The sequence below is a fragment of the Macrobrachium rosenbergii genome, chromosome 58 (genome assembly GCF_040412425.1).
Source record: "Macrobrachium rosenbergii isolate ZJJX-2024 chromosome 58, ASM4041242v1, whole genome shotgun sequence".
In the NCBI taxonomy this organism is placed as follows: domain Eukaryota; kingdom Metazoa; phylum Arthropoda; class Malacostraca; order Decapoda; family Palaemonidae; genus Macrobrachium; species Macrobrachium rosenbergii.
The window spans coordinates 1975922-1990921 of record NC_089798.1 but is presented as its reverse complement, the minus strand read 5'-3'; the positions used below and the strand labels follow the sequence as shown (position 1 = coordinate 1990921).

The window sequence follows — 15000 nt, the reverse complement described above, 5'->3', positions numbered from 1 at the left end:
AACCATACCCTGTTTCAAAAACAAGGATAGTCAGTGACTTTGACATTAATGGCTCAGTGGTCAAAGTCACTGTTTATTGTTGCCTTAAACCCGGCAACGGTTCGAATTCTGCTGGTGACAAAGCACTCATCAGTTTTTCCCGAGGTTTAGTGAACTGGATGTTAAACTTTATGTATGGCTATATACATGCATACACACACACACACACACACACACACACACACACACACACACACACACACATATATATATATATATATATATATATATATATATATATATATATATATATATATATATATATATATATATATATAAGTATATATATATATGTGTGTATATATATATGTATTCATGAATAAGTTTCATGTCCCAATACTAAAAAAAACATAACGTTATGACCATTTCTGACATGTGAATCTGGTTTAGCTACTGAATCGTCTCATTCGCGTGTTTTAAAAGAAAATACAAAATTTACTCGGACTAGAATGTACACTTTTTTTATATAATACTATTTATCAGTAACCGAATGGAAGGCAAAAATCATAACATACAATTATATTATCATTAGCTTACAAAAACTTCGTAATCCTATGTTACAATTATAGGGTTTATACGGTTCCTGGGATATTGGCAAAATGATTGTTATCTCTATATTGTTAATTTCTCTTTAAATAATTCTTGGAAAATAACCAATATTCACAAATGACTCTTGTTAAAAGCTGTAGTCCTTGTTTGTACACCTTATTGAGATTCCGTGTTTGTACACCTCATAAAGATATCTATAGGGGTTGATGATTATTAACTATTATTTATTGCTTATTATTGGACCATATAATGTATAGTATTAGTTTCACGTTGTAGGCATTCATAAAAATATTACGCAAACAAAATGATACATTGAGTCTTTAAAGCAGACCTGCTTTCAAAGCGAAAAGACCTCTTTCCTGCATGTGTGTAAACATAAAATGTTTACTATTCTAATGGGATAGTCACACTTGAAAGCCTGAGCTTTACTTAATATTCATGGTTTGAGTACATTCTCCCACGAACACCTCCATTTTTCCTCTCATTCACTGCTAACAAAGTAAGAGGTCAGGGATTATGAAAGAATGAACTATGGCATGAATAATAGACATAATCTAAAAATTACATATACGATTTATGATTTTTATTTTTAAGTTTCAGTTTTGCATAAATGGATTATTACAATGTACAGCCCACCCACCCAGCCCTCACCAAAATACGTTTTCATTTTACAGCTTATCACAATATAAAAGCATCTAATTTGCCTTGTGCTCAGAGGTCAGGTTCCGTCATTTGCTATATCTTTTTCATAATTAGTCCTGCAATGTTTTCTCATTATCACAGCTCTGTCAACATCATTATCTCCATCTACACCATCATCATTAAAACCACATCAAGATAGACACCAAAAGACGGTTCCTCAAAGGGAGGCAGAAATATTCTTTGCCTCGTCTGACATCGTAAACATTTTTCATGGTTGGTATTTTATGTTACTAACTCAAACTTTAAATTTTTAGTACTCTCTCTCTCTCTCTCTCTCTCTCTCTCTCTCTCTCTCTCTCTCTCTCTCTCTCTCTCTCTCTCTCATATTCTTTTTGCCTGGGGCATGACTCAATTCGGGTTCACAGAAAATATCCCTGCTCCCCGTTCTCGCCTGACTGCTCGCGTGTGAATTTTTTGCTCTCTAAGCTTGGATCATTGACCTGCAGTACTATTATTTTTACCGTGTTTTCAGAGCAAAATATGTAGGTTAATCTGATTAGTTTCCTGGCAAAGACAGCATGAATATACGCAACGAAATTGTTTGACACTTAATAAAAAAAAATGTTTACGAGGAGCGATAAGGGAATTAATCTTCCATTCGTGCGTTTGGTAATCATACAGCACGGAGATTTTTGTCAACTCTCTTTACATACAAACAGATTTATGCATGTGCACATACACACACACACACACACACACACATATATATATATATATATATATATATATATATATATATATATATATATATATATATATATATATATATATTTTAAATGTTTCACTATTAGAAAGGCTGTTCAGTTTGACGTTAGGAACGACACCTGATAGGCCTTTCCCTTGGTACAATTCACTGGAAGTTTTGCTTCATAATTGTACAACCAGGCTCCACGTGAAGGAGGCTTACCCCCCTCTAGTAAGCTCATATGTTCTACTAAACCTCCCCGCACCCCGTTATTGCTTTTCTTTCTGTCATTGTACTCATTATATATATAGGTCGTCCCCAACAGCAAAATCTGGAGGTAAACATCCTCCTATAATTGTACATAGATCCATTTTGTTGTCTCATTTTTGAACTAATCAAGAAAGCAGTAAGTATTTCGGTACTTTCCTAAAGGATTCGTCCTTTACTCAGTCCACAACACCAAGTGACAACCCACTGTTCCTAATGATAACTTTATTCACTTCCTATTTGTACCCTTCTCCCCACTCCTTATTATCTTTTACCTACACAAATTTACTACTTGGGCTATTGAAAGCTCCTCACTTCTATCATTAAGTCCTTTGGCCACCTCGTCAACCTTTTTATGTATGCCTAACACTGCTTCTGTCATTTTGCCTACAGTTTCTTTCATATATTTTATGGTTCACACACCTGCGTTATACTATACTAAGTTACTAATGTACTGGCTACTCTTAAATGCAGAGACAGGGTATTGTTCACTTATGTCTGTATATCCTTTAAGTTATTCTGAGTTGGTATTCCAAATATTGCAGATGTTGGGTTCGATGAATTGGATCTTCTTACCCTCTTGTCTCCCACGGGGGATACGAGTTAATAAAGGAACTTAAAGTTTGTCTGGCCAACTCAACCTGAAGTCTGAATATCACTCCTGTATTCACATGTGTCCTTGTGCTTGTTATGTCCGCTACTAGCGCTACTTGAATCATATTCGTGGTGTTACTGCTTGACATAAGCACACTAGTTTTCACTACTCTCATTCCGATATGATCAATCCTGACTGTACCGGTAGCAACCAACCTAGGCTGACATGTGTAATCATTCCGCAACTTATTTTCTTGTATAGTCAGCACCTTATATCTTATCAGTACAACATAATTTGTTTAATAGTCCCATACCAGAGCTTCAGCACTCAATATAACGTTGTTTCAGCACAACTTTGCTTCAAAAGTTCATGAAAAAATAGAATATAGTGTTGGAACCTCTCTCCGTCCCAAATCAACAAAAAACAAGACTTATAGTCACCCTGAACAAGAAACTTCGTACACCTGGTGATGGTTTGCCTAATATACATATATACATCTTTAGACAGGATATATATGGAAGTGATGATGTTCTGACAAATTTTCTATTTTGAATGTTTTTTAATATAACGGTGGATGTTTTACCATCCTTTACTCAAAAATTACCTCAGATAGGATGGCTCCAATTTATGTTTTCTTGGCTGCAAGCATTTAAGATACACCCTTACCGTATTGCCTGTGAAGATTTTCAGAGATCTCGTTTTAAAACTTTGGTTACACTCACTCTGTCATTTTCCTCACCCTTCATCATAAACTGTTGTGATTCATTGGACTACTCTTCGAATCACATTACATAAATGCACTTTGTAATGTTATACCAAATAATTTGGTAGTCTCCCTGGGTCTGTGATCACTGAGTAGTACAATATTGGGTCTTGCCTGTCCACTAAAAAGTGGGGCATGTCCCTAATGGCTGCATTTTACACCATGCTTAAAGTCAATTCTGCAGTAGGCAGCACATTCACCCACTGGTCTAAGAAGTAAAGCAAAATCATGATCGCTCTGTTATGAGATTCCACTAGACCAATCGCTGACGGTCAATGAGCTATAATGGGAAAATGTTTGATTTAAATGTTTGATTTAGAATCTTAATTTAATATACATTCTCCTCCTTGGTCTGAAACTATCACTCGCAGACATGTAAACTAAGTTATGAACAAGTACAATGCTTGAGCCACAGAGACAGAGAACTCATTGTGCATGGCACAGGTATGGATGTACCACATACCAGCATCCTTCAGCACACAGATGTATTTGTGGTTTGTAGGTCCCTGGGAAAATAATTCAGCTACATCTACTGTATAATTATGTACACAGTGAACACTGGCAGAGAAGTCATTTTGATGGCTGCATACACTGTTGCCACTGTGACATCTGACAATAAAATCAGGCATGGTCACTTTCATCCCTAACAAAATATAATGCCCCTTTGCCCTTTTTAATGTTCTTTCAATCACCAAATGTTCAGTGTACTAGCTTACTTGAATTGCTGCCATGGTTCGAACTATCATAGAAGAAATGAGTGCTATGCAGAAACAATATTTTCCTAGCTTCTCTTCATAAATAAATGTAGTGTTCCTTTCTTGATAGAAAATCTTAAACTGTACATTTTTTTTTTAACATTCCCCAGTGCTCGATGTCACTTTGTCTAAAATCCACCCTTCCCGTTTGTCCTTCCCATAATTTCTCAGTCTTCCACCCACACAAATTTATCATTTCCTCATCCTCGGGGCATGTATCTGTGGGAAAGCGTGGCCGGCGAACATTTCACAGACAGGCATGTGGCTGACAGACATTTCACTGACGGACACTTGGACGAAAGGACAATTCACTGATGGACTTTTAAATAAATGAACAGTTTACCGAATGGATATCTGACCAAATGGACATTTCACTGAATATTGGATACCTGGCCGAATGGACACATTTGGTCTTTTTAATTTTGTTTGTTATCTTTATTTCATCTTGGTAGCTAATTTATAAAGCAAACTTTAAAACAGATGAAAGGATAAAATCACTTGTTTTCAAGGATAGGTTGCATCCAGCACCAGGCAGAAGTGAATGATTACTTGCTTTACCTTGAAAAGTTTTGACTTATGTTTTAGTTGCCCTCCACAATTTCCTTTGTGTTCACATTGCCAGTGTGTTACATTGTCGTTTTGTTTATCAACGATTTAGGTATAGTTATCAAGGAAATGTCTTCTTCCTCCTCGTGTCATTGTCATTGATCCATGATCTTAAAAGAAATAAAAATTTTATTCACCCTAGGACACCTCTAATTTTAAAATGCTTGAACATTACTTAAAAAAAAAATTAATTATCATAGGTGATGATATCCAGATCACAAAATAAACTTGAAAGAGAACAACTGTAGAGTAAATAAATGTAAAGCACATTGAAACCAAAAGCTAAAAAAACATCAGTTTACTTTTACAACTTGTGATTAGCGATTTTAGGGCCCGCAAATTGGCTAACGGTGCTATAAAGTTTAATCAAGCAACAAGTGACTAGTGAAAGTGAAAGTAGGATATTAATAATGATTGTCTCTAACTAATGCAAGTTATTTCCTATTATCAACAGTACGTTAGCGAATGTGATGAATTATTAAAATTTGTCAGTTGTTTGTTGGGTCGTCGATTTCCGGTCAAATATCCATTCGGTCAGACATGCGTTCGGTGAAATGTACATTCGTTGAAATATTCGTATGTGAAATGTCATTCGGTCAAATATACGTCGGTGAAATGTCTGTCGGCCAGACGTCCGATGGTCATCCGTCCGGAAGCCACAGGAAAGCCCCTTCCGCTCTTCCTATTTCGTTCGCCCATTTAACATGAACCTCCACTTCAAGTATTCCACTCTCTCTCTCTCTCTCTCTCTCTCTCTCTCTCTCTCTCTCTCTCTCTCTCTCTCTCTCTCTCTCTCTCTCTCTCACACACACAGTTTCATCTTCGTCTGTTCTGTCCGTCAGCTGATTTCTAAGGCTATTGAGGAAGAAGTCTCCTGTCTCACCAACATCAATCAACCGATTATCAAGGTCACCAGGACGGGAGCCACGATTGATCCGTTTGCTTTTCTCTCACTTCTGAGTAACTTGGCCATTTTTCCCAACATAGCCTCTTCTCCTTTTTTCTAATTCCATGTCCTGTCACCTGCAACTGGATTTTTGGAAAGGACATCTGCCACTTTGTTTGCTTTCGCCTCAGTGTCATCAAACGCAATAATATTAAACTCCAACAATCTCTTTATCCAGTAACTTTGTCATAAAGTGAAGTCCCCAGTTTTAAACAAATCGTTCATAGGGCAAAGGAAATACCGATGCCTTTCCAAAATCCACAGTATCACAAGTAACCCTTCAATTAAAAGTGCTATAATTTTTCTCGGCCCCCTCGGGTAGGGGCTTAGAGAGTGGGGCAAGCAACCTCACCACCATCCTTGCAGGGACTACCTCATCTCTCTCAGGGGGGCTGGGATTGCACTTTGACTGTTTGTTCAGACTTACCATGATGCTCAGGGTTTTCCTGTGTATCATCATATTGGGACCCCTCATCGTCAAGGAACACTTTGAGTGGGATATTCACCCCAAAGTCTTGAATGAATACACGAGGTACTCTCCATACCCAGACATGGCACAATAAAGAATTTTTTTAAATGTTCTGGATCTTAAGTTTAAGTGCTGTAATGCCCTTTACTTCAAAGTGTAGCATGGGTCCCCCAGGGCTGGCAAGGGTCAGCTTCTCCTTGACTCTTCTCACCCCTGGAGGAGTGGTCCCCCCTACCAACAGGGAGACGTTTGCCCCTGTATCGAAAAGAGCGAGCAACTTTTTTTGTCCTATCTTAGTTCTGGCTAACAATCTTACCAGGAGATGAAGAGCGGGAGGGCTGGTAAGTGCTTCCTACTTGCCTCACACTCTCCCATGTGTTCTGATGCAGGTGACTGTGCTTAGGGAATCCTTTCTCTGGTCCCTGGGAAGGTGGTACCTCCTCGCTCAGAGCTAGCTCCTCTGGTTTATTGGCACTGCCCCATCCTCCAGCCTGAAGGTAGGCTAGCTCTCAGTCAGAATGCTTCTCATCCCCTCACTCTGGCACACCCTCCCCAAAGAGCACCGCTGTGTGGCCCCAAATGAGGGGGTGTTGGTCTTTTTTGGGGTATTTACACACTAACAAATTATTTGCCTTGGTCTTAGCAGGTGAAGCATTATTTGTTGCCTTGCTGGGGAACTGAGCTGGAGAGTGCCCCATAACCCTACAGGTTCAGCTGGCATTCCTCACCCCTCAGGTCCTGGCTCCCCAATGTGGGTACTCTTGCATTCCTAGCTGTCAACATCATTTACTGGATGATTGCCCTGTTATGAACTGAGCTTGTATATTACTTAGGCTAGTTCTCCCTTTTTCCTCACTAATTCTGTTGACTATCCTTTAGATGTGCGTTATTAATCCTTGTAACAACCTGCGCTTGTTGTATAGAAAGGTTGTGCGTTCCTAATAAACTGCATAGGCATATTGCAAGACTCCTGGGATCTGCCATCATCATCGAGAGCGAAACTGTCAACTTCTGTATGAATTCAATGTGCAAACACACTTACCATTTCTGCAGGCTTCGTAATATTAGCTAATATCTCTGAGGAAGATCTGCATCTGTTCTTTACTCAGTTGGAATTAATCAAACATAATTTACTTGAAATCATTACATGAGCAGCACCTCAAAGAGTTCATTTCTTATGTTCGATCATGCAAGTGCAGTGTGCCCTCTTCCACTCCGCTTAGGAAAACTTTCACGTTGCGTATCCTGCTTGTAATTGTCCTCAAAACCCTCAACCTGACAGAACAAGCAAAGGAAATATATCATCAACTGAGGGGATGGCTGCAGACGAAGAACAACTTATCTATCTGCCATTGGGATTCTAATGCATGTACTAGAATTCCACGAAAGTCTGTATATTCTTCCCTCCAGCAGATGCATACACTGTTCATGAGCTATGTATGCTAAATAGTTTTCATAGGCCGTTGCCACTTTTGACTTTACAGTTGCAGTCACTTTGGCACATTTACACTAAAAACACTGAATCTCACACCTGACAACTCTTAACTCGGGTCAGTGGATAAAAATGAAATAAGTGCCGTTATTATGTTAATTACACAAGCTATCATTATATAGCTATGGTGAATTACTCCTGGACAAAAATGAGTGTAAGGAAACAGTACCTAAGGCAGGCTGTTGCGACCCATGAATAGCCGGGACATGGATAGCAAGCTGACAACTTAGATAAACTTGACAACTGCTTCAAACTGACTTTATCTGAGGGCGATGCAATGTCCTTATTCCACCTTGATGCTAATCATAACCAGATAAAATAAGAACAACATAATATTCAATTTAATACTAAAATACATGGCTCGCAAGAGGCTTGGAAGTAAACAATTCCATAACATATGCTATGTAAAGACTACAAAAATCAAGCAAACTATAACAGGGCAAAGATGATAATGGTCCAGGTCCAGGTCACACACACACACACACACACACACACACACACACACACACACACACATATATATATATATATATATATATATATATATATATATATATATATATATATATATATATATATATATATATATATATATATATATATATATATATCTATATATATATATAACAATAATAATAATAAACCTCGAATTTTACTTTTAAGGGAGAGAGAGAGAGGGAGAGAGAGAGAACGAGTGAAACACTGTATTTCTCCGATGGGATTAATCATTATTAATATTCCTTCCGCAACAGTTGACTATAACTCTTATTAAGTCGTAGTTGATAGATTAAAATTCCCAAAAGAGCTGTCGTAATTGAATGATGTTGAAGTCCGAAGGATCAATCATTCACAGCATGAACCTGGAACCATGACAGCTTATGAAGCTAGAGTCAATTTAATTAATGATTTTACACCCTCACACACACACACAGAAAACACACACACACACACATACACATATATATATGTGTGTGTGTGCGCGCGTTGCGTGTCTGTTTGTTGCCATTCTTCCACTTTCTAGTTATTACTATAAGATAAGATTTCTAGCAACATGCTCTTCATACACACACACACACACACACACACACACACACACACACATATATATACATATATATATATATATATATATATATATATATATATATATATATATATATATATATATATATATATATATATATATATATATATATATATATATATATATATATATATATATATATATATATATATATATATATATATATATATATATATATATATATATATATATATATATATATATATATATATATATATATATATATATATATATATATATATATATATATATATATATATATATACATACATACATAACAGGTATATTTAAAACATTTTCTTCTATTTTTATTTCATGTTTCTTCATTTTCGCAATGTAGTAATTTCAATACTTGGAAAGAATAAAGAAGCTGTTATTCATCCAGAGTATACTGCCGAGTCTAGACACAAAAGAACCCTGGAAGTTTACCAGTAAGAAAATCATTCTCGAATTACTCGAACTGCTAATAATTTTTTTTTATCTGATTTCAAATGTCCGTCATCAACAGCAAAAGAATTACTTATTGAATCATAGGTGTACACGATCTTTATAAAAAAATGTCAAATTTGTTGAATCTCGCAATGAAGTTATTGAGAATGTTTTCATTCATAACTAGTTTAGTCATTTAAGTAATTCTCTGTCATTAAACAAAACGTTATCGAAATACTGTGTGTGTGTGCGTGAGTGTGTATGTGTCTTTATTTTTACGTAGATAACTCATAAAGTTTCTCTCTTATAAACAGTAATTTACTTGAATGCTTTCTAAACGTATGTGACTTTTCAAGGTATATTTGTCTATAATGGCTTCCAGCCTGTGAGATGAAGGTACCATTTTAATTTTAAATATTGATATACTTGTGAATAAATACAAGCAATGATTTCTATTGCTTAAAACGTCAAGGGCATGGAAAATTAAAGCTCTGGAACTACCTTTTTTTGTGTGTATTTGTGTATTCTTCAAATTAAATATGAAGACAAACAATCTTGGGATACAGAAACCTCTAAAAGTACCAGTATTGTCGAAATAAATACATTTCCTTTGTATTTCATAGCGAATGTATGTGAAATAGAAAATTCTCTTAAAAGGAGCAGAATATACATGAACTATTCAATAAGAAAATGTCAGCTGCAATACCTGCACACGCGTTTTGATACATCCTAGTTGGCATGATCCAGAGTATTCATTTCAAAACAGCTAAACTGCGTAGAATAGTCATGGTTACCACTGTAATGAATAGAGCGCCAATGCTTCTTTCCTTTGGGAAATTTCAAGCTACAATAAGAATTGCTTTCTTCTGGACGTTTGTTCGCACATTAGCATCGTTAAATTGTTGTGGCTATTAGACGAGATTCAGTCAAACAGTTTATTCATAGTTTTGTTGAAATAGTACTACTTACAAAGGTAGTAACCTCTTGGTAATTGGAAAAACGAACGCAGAGAGAGAGAGAGAGAGAGAGAGAGAGAGAGAGAGAGAGAGAGAGAGAGAGAGAGAAAACATTTTGTTTCACCGAAATTGAATATCGGAAATTTTCAAAGGAACGAGATGAAACAAAGAAGCACCTCAGAGCTATTGATTCGGAAATACAAAAGAATAGCAAATGGAAACATTTTGTCTTTCTCTCTTTCACTTTCCTGCTCTCTTCATATGATAAAAAAGAGTCAATGAGGAAACAAGAACCTGCTGACGTTCAGTGTCTTACGTAACTATCCACTTACTGGGAATAGTACTTGGAACCATCAAATAAGCAAGGCGTCCTTGGTTGTATTTACATGTCTGTACACCAACAGTTATCATGTTTGACATACACTGACTGAGAGAGAGAGAGAGAGAGAGAGAGAGAGAGAGAGAGAGAGAGAGAGAGAGAGAGAGAGAGAGTTACAAAACTCATATGATTAGCGTTGCAGAGTATGGGGAAAAGTTTGAATAATTCTGTTTCGATCTTTATGCAATGACATTTTCCTCAAAGATTCCCTTAAGTATACATTAAATGACTTAGGTCAATACATGAATTAAAATATGAGAAATGCTCTCAGTATCAGATTTTGGATGTAATCGTCGTAACTAAAAGCGTTGGTTTATTAAAAATCTTTCATCATTCACAAGATTTCAGAATTTAGCTCGATAATGTCAGTGAATGGTCATGCAGTTTTCTAGTTCATCTTTTTCTTCATTAATTATCGTAAATCCATTTGGTAGAATGTAACACCTTAGCTTTCCCGGAAAGGCAATAAAAGAGATTACTCAAACACACAACAAAGAGCGCGATAAAACAAATCTAAACAAACTTGTCTGATGACGCCACAAATCGTCATCCCCTTTAGATCATTCTGCGTTTCGATGAAACAAAGAAATTGCTGTTGCTTCCATGTCTTAACATCCTGTCTTCGTCTGATAACATATCTGCTCTTAGCATCAAATAACAAATCTATCCGGAATATCATTGAAGAGCCATATAAAGTCGCCTTGGCATTTAAAATTCAAAAAGTAAGGATTATGAATAAGAAAAGCGGCAGAATTGCAGTTTTTACCTTCAAGTGTTTTATTTATGCTGCCTTAATGCAATGCCTAAACAACAGTAAAATATTCAGTCCTTGATGCTACAATTTTCTTTTCGACCTCTGGCATTTTTTCTACGATATTTATAAAAAAGTGTTCTATTTCTTTTAGAAAGTAAATATATCTAATATATTTTACAAAATCTGTCCAATTGCCTTCAAATTTTTGCAAGCTTTTTTCTAATTCAAAATTTTTCTCTTTTCAGGACAGCGTTGCCTTGGTAACTGGAAAATAGTTCCGGTAAGTCAAATAGAGAAAGGCCGTTTTTTGCCCAAGTCTAGACCCCATCATATTCACAGTTTAGATATTATTGACGACATTCCTTACATTAACTCACATTTCATATTCATCTATCTCGTAGGCAATTGACAGGAAATAGAAAGTTACGAATTGTGTAGAAATCGATTGTTTTTAAACATAAACAGAAAACTGCAATTTCTGTATCTTCATTCTGCTTCATCAGTAACATGCTACTATCAGTTTAGTGCACCTGTTAGTCGATATTGTCTTCTTGTTGATTACCATTAATCTATAGCAATAAAATCCGAGTGGGTCCTTCTTGTTTGTCCGCCCCGAGTGGGGACGGGGTAGGTAGGGGATCGGGAGGGTAGGGTAGACATGACACATCCACCCTCCTCCTGCAAACTTGTTTGTCCGCCCCGTTTGGGGCGGGGTAGGTAGGCGATCGGGAGGGTAGGAGAGGCATGACGGGCAGCGCCGGGTTCCAGCGCAGCGTACCGCGCGCCGTGAAGCTCGTAAAGAATAGTAGTTAATGGTGAAAGACATTAGTACGTTGCACAAGTCATGCAAGGAGTGAAACATTTTCAGGACGTTAAAAGTACATTCCAATAATAAAAGCAAATGAATATTAAGCAAAGAAATTAAGCATAGGAAACTTTTTATTTCGTCTATAGTATGACATTAACAGAGATTCTAACCAATATATTATTACGCTCTGAGGTTAGTTGGCGAAGGTTATTTGGCATTGTTGTTAAAGTACTGAATAATTTTTTTAAGAATTTAGCTATTGTCACGGCTGCTACTAATATGAGCAATCAGTTTTGTTTCATTATTAAAAAGATAAAAAGAATAAAAGATTAGCATTCATCCTAACGTTTGATTATGTAATATTTTTGTAATGCATAACAGGTGATATAAAAATTAAGAAATCGTGCGTTTTGCCTGTGCCTCTCGGGGGCTATATTAAAAAAAAAAAGAAGAAGGAGGAGGTCGGGTAACAAAACTGTTCTTGTTCCGGAATCCAGTATGTGGTGCACCTACTTCTTTAATGAGATTCGTTACGCAGTTATGAAGTTCGTAACTTAGTTGCCGAATGTTGTACCGTCCACATTAACGTTGTTCTCCTTCTACGGCATGTTCCCCATGTGGCGTATAATTTCTCCTTCCCTCTGGAAGAAAGAGGAAATTGGACGTCTCACTGTTACTAATTCTCCTAAACTGCAAGTGAAAGAGAAAGGAAAAGCAAGACCTGGATCGGATATATTTTAGCAAAAGAAAAATATAAAGAACGTAAGAAAATCAAGTACACTAAACACAGAACGTATTTCCATTCTCTAAGGATCTTTTTAAGAAAAGGAGTATAGAGAGCACAGCGTGCGCAAAGTGTAAAGAAATCAGAATAAAGGTAGTACCGTAGAAGGACTACTAGAAATGTGGACGGCAATGAAACCTCGCTGACCCTGTTCCGAGGAAAGTGAAGGGCATCTTGCCAACCACTGTTCCTCGTTTCCTTAAGGCTAGAATGTATGTTTTTATCTCAACATAAGTTTTTAATTTCTCCTTATATCTTATGATTATTGTGAAAGTAGGAAAGTAATATTTAAAGGTCATCAATTAAAGTAGTATTTAAAGTAATATATTTCATAGATAAACACGTAATTTTTGCACAAGTACACATATACAGATATATATATATATATATATATATATATATATATATATATATATATATATATATATAATATAATATATATATATCTATATATCTATATATATATATATATATATATATATATATATATATATATATATATATATATATATATATATATATATATATATATATGGTTTCAAACTTCCCACATAATTGTTTCATGGCAAACGCTTGATCGACGCACTCTCTTCATAGACTAAACCCACAATGTTCTTCCCTGTCACTTGCCATACCTTCTTAATAAAAATCCTGCAATACATCTTGCCTGGCCATTGCACTAATATTATTTCCTACAATTCTTAGTCTCCGGTTTGTGACATAAATGAACACTTAGGATGGTATAAAAGTGATGGAGAAGTAATGCGGAGGGTTTTAAGGATGTATGATGTAGGTAGGAAATTGCTTATTGGTAAAAAGTGTTTATGAAGGAAGTGAACTTTTAGTTAGAATATCTAGGTAGGAGAGTGACTGGCTAGGTGAAATATCTAAACTGAACAAAGGGTAAATTATGTTTTCTTAGCCGTTGAATTTCATTCTGCCTCGTATGACTTGACACGTCTGAAAGGAGCTAGTAATTGTAGGGTTTAAGCCATGGTATTAGAATATTCATTATGATAGATTGTGGAATGGTTGATATTAGCGTACCATGCAGTACTGACTGAGGATAGTAAAGAGAAACTGCAGAGATCAGTGAAAGAGTCTGACATTGTTTGCGAGAGGATAATGTTCACAGTAACTCTAAGTAAGGTTAAGCGTATGTGGGCATATAGGAACCAAGACGATGTAGCAGTGAATGCTAATTAGTACAGTCAGAGAATTGAATTAATAGTCTATCAAAAGTGTTTGGTAGTAAATATTTTGGACGGTGGTAGGATAAGAGAATAGATGTAACAAAAAAGGCAGCAGGATGAGATTAATAAGAAGAAGGAGTTGCTGAACCAACTTTCCTGTAAGGTAGTGATGTGTGGGCATTGAATGCAAGTGACAGAAAAGGAGGAAGATGTAGAGATGAAAAATAGTTTACATGGTATACGTGGGATAAGAAAAGGTGAAAAGAAACATGGAACCACTTAGATGTAAAATGATTATTGTAGGCGAAAGGAAAGATATGACCGTTTCGAGATGGTTCAGTTCAAATAGAAAAAATGGAAGGTCACAGGTTGGTGAAAAAGTATACACTTTGGAAATGACGAGAGAAGGGTGGGAAAGAAGACAAAGAAAAGAATGGATAGGTGGAATGAGATACTGGAAATTAGGAGCTCGACATTCACAATATAAAAGATTACTTGATAGACAGAAGTAATTGAATAGAGGTTTGTCAGAAGTTCGACACACCACTGATAAACCTGTTTTATAAGTCTGTCAAGTGGTAAGTGCTGCGTAGGTTTCCAGCTTTCCAGCACAGGGAGTTCATCTTCATTTCAGCACTTTAAGTCTTAAAGTTACACTGATCATTGTCTTGTATTTTTTTGGGAGCCATCTAATGTATGAATAGTTTAATCTGAAAAATAATGTGTGTGTATATATATATATATA

The 15000-nt window shown here is 36.1% G+C and overlaps 1 protein-coding gene across 2 annotated transcripts in view; it reads left to right on the top strand.

Moving 5' to 3' along the window:
- Positions 1–15000, top strand: part of LOC136837198 (putative neural-cadherin 2) — a 1292835-nt gene that overhangs the window by 623085 nt on the left and 654750 nt on the right. For both annotated transcript variants that reach the window (XM_067101868.1, XM_067101867.1), the window contains one exon: positions 11716–11750. The gene's annotated coding sequence lies outside the window, so the exon portion shown is untranslated. The remainder of the gene's footprint in view (positions 1–11715; positions 11751–15000) is intronic.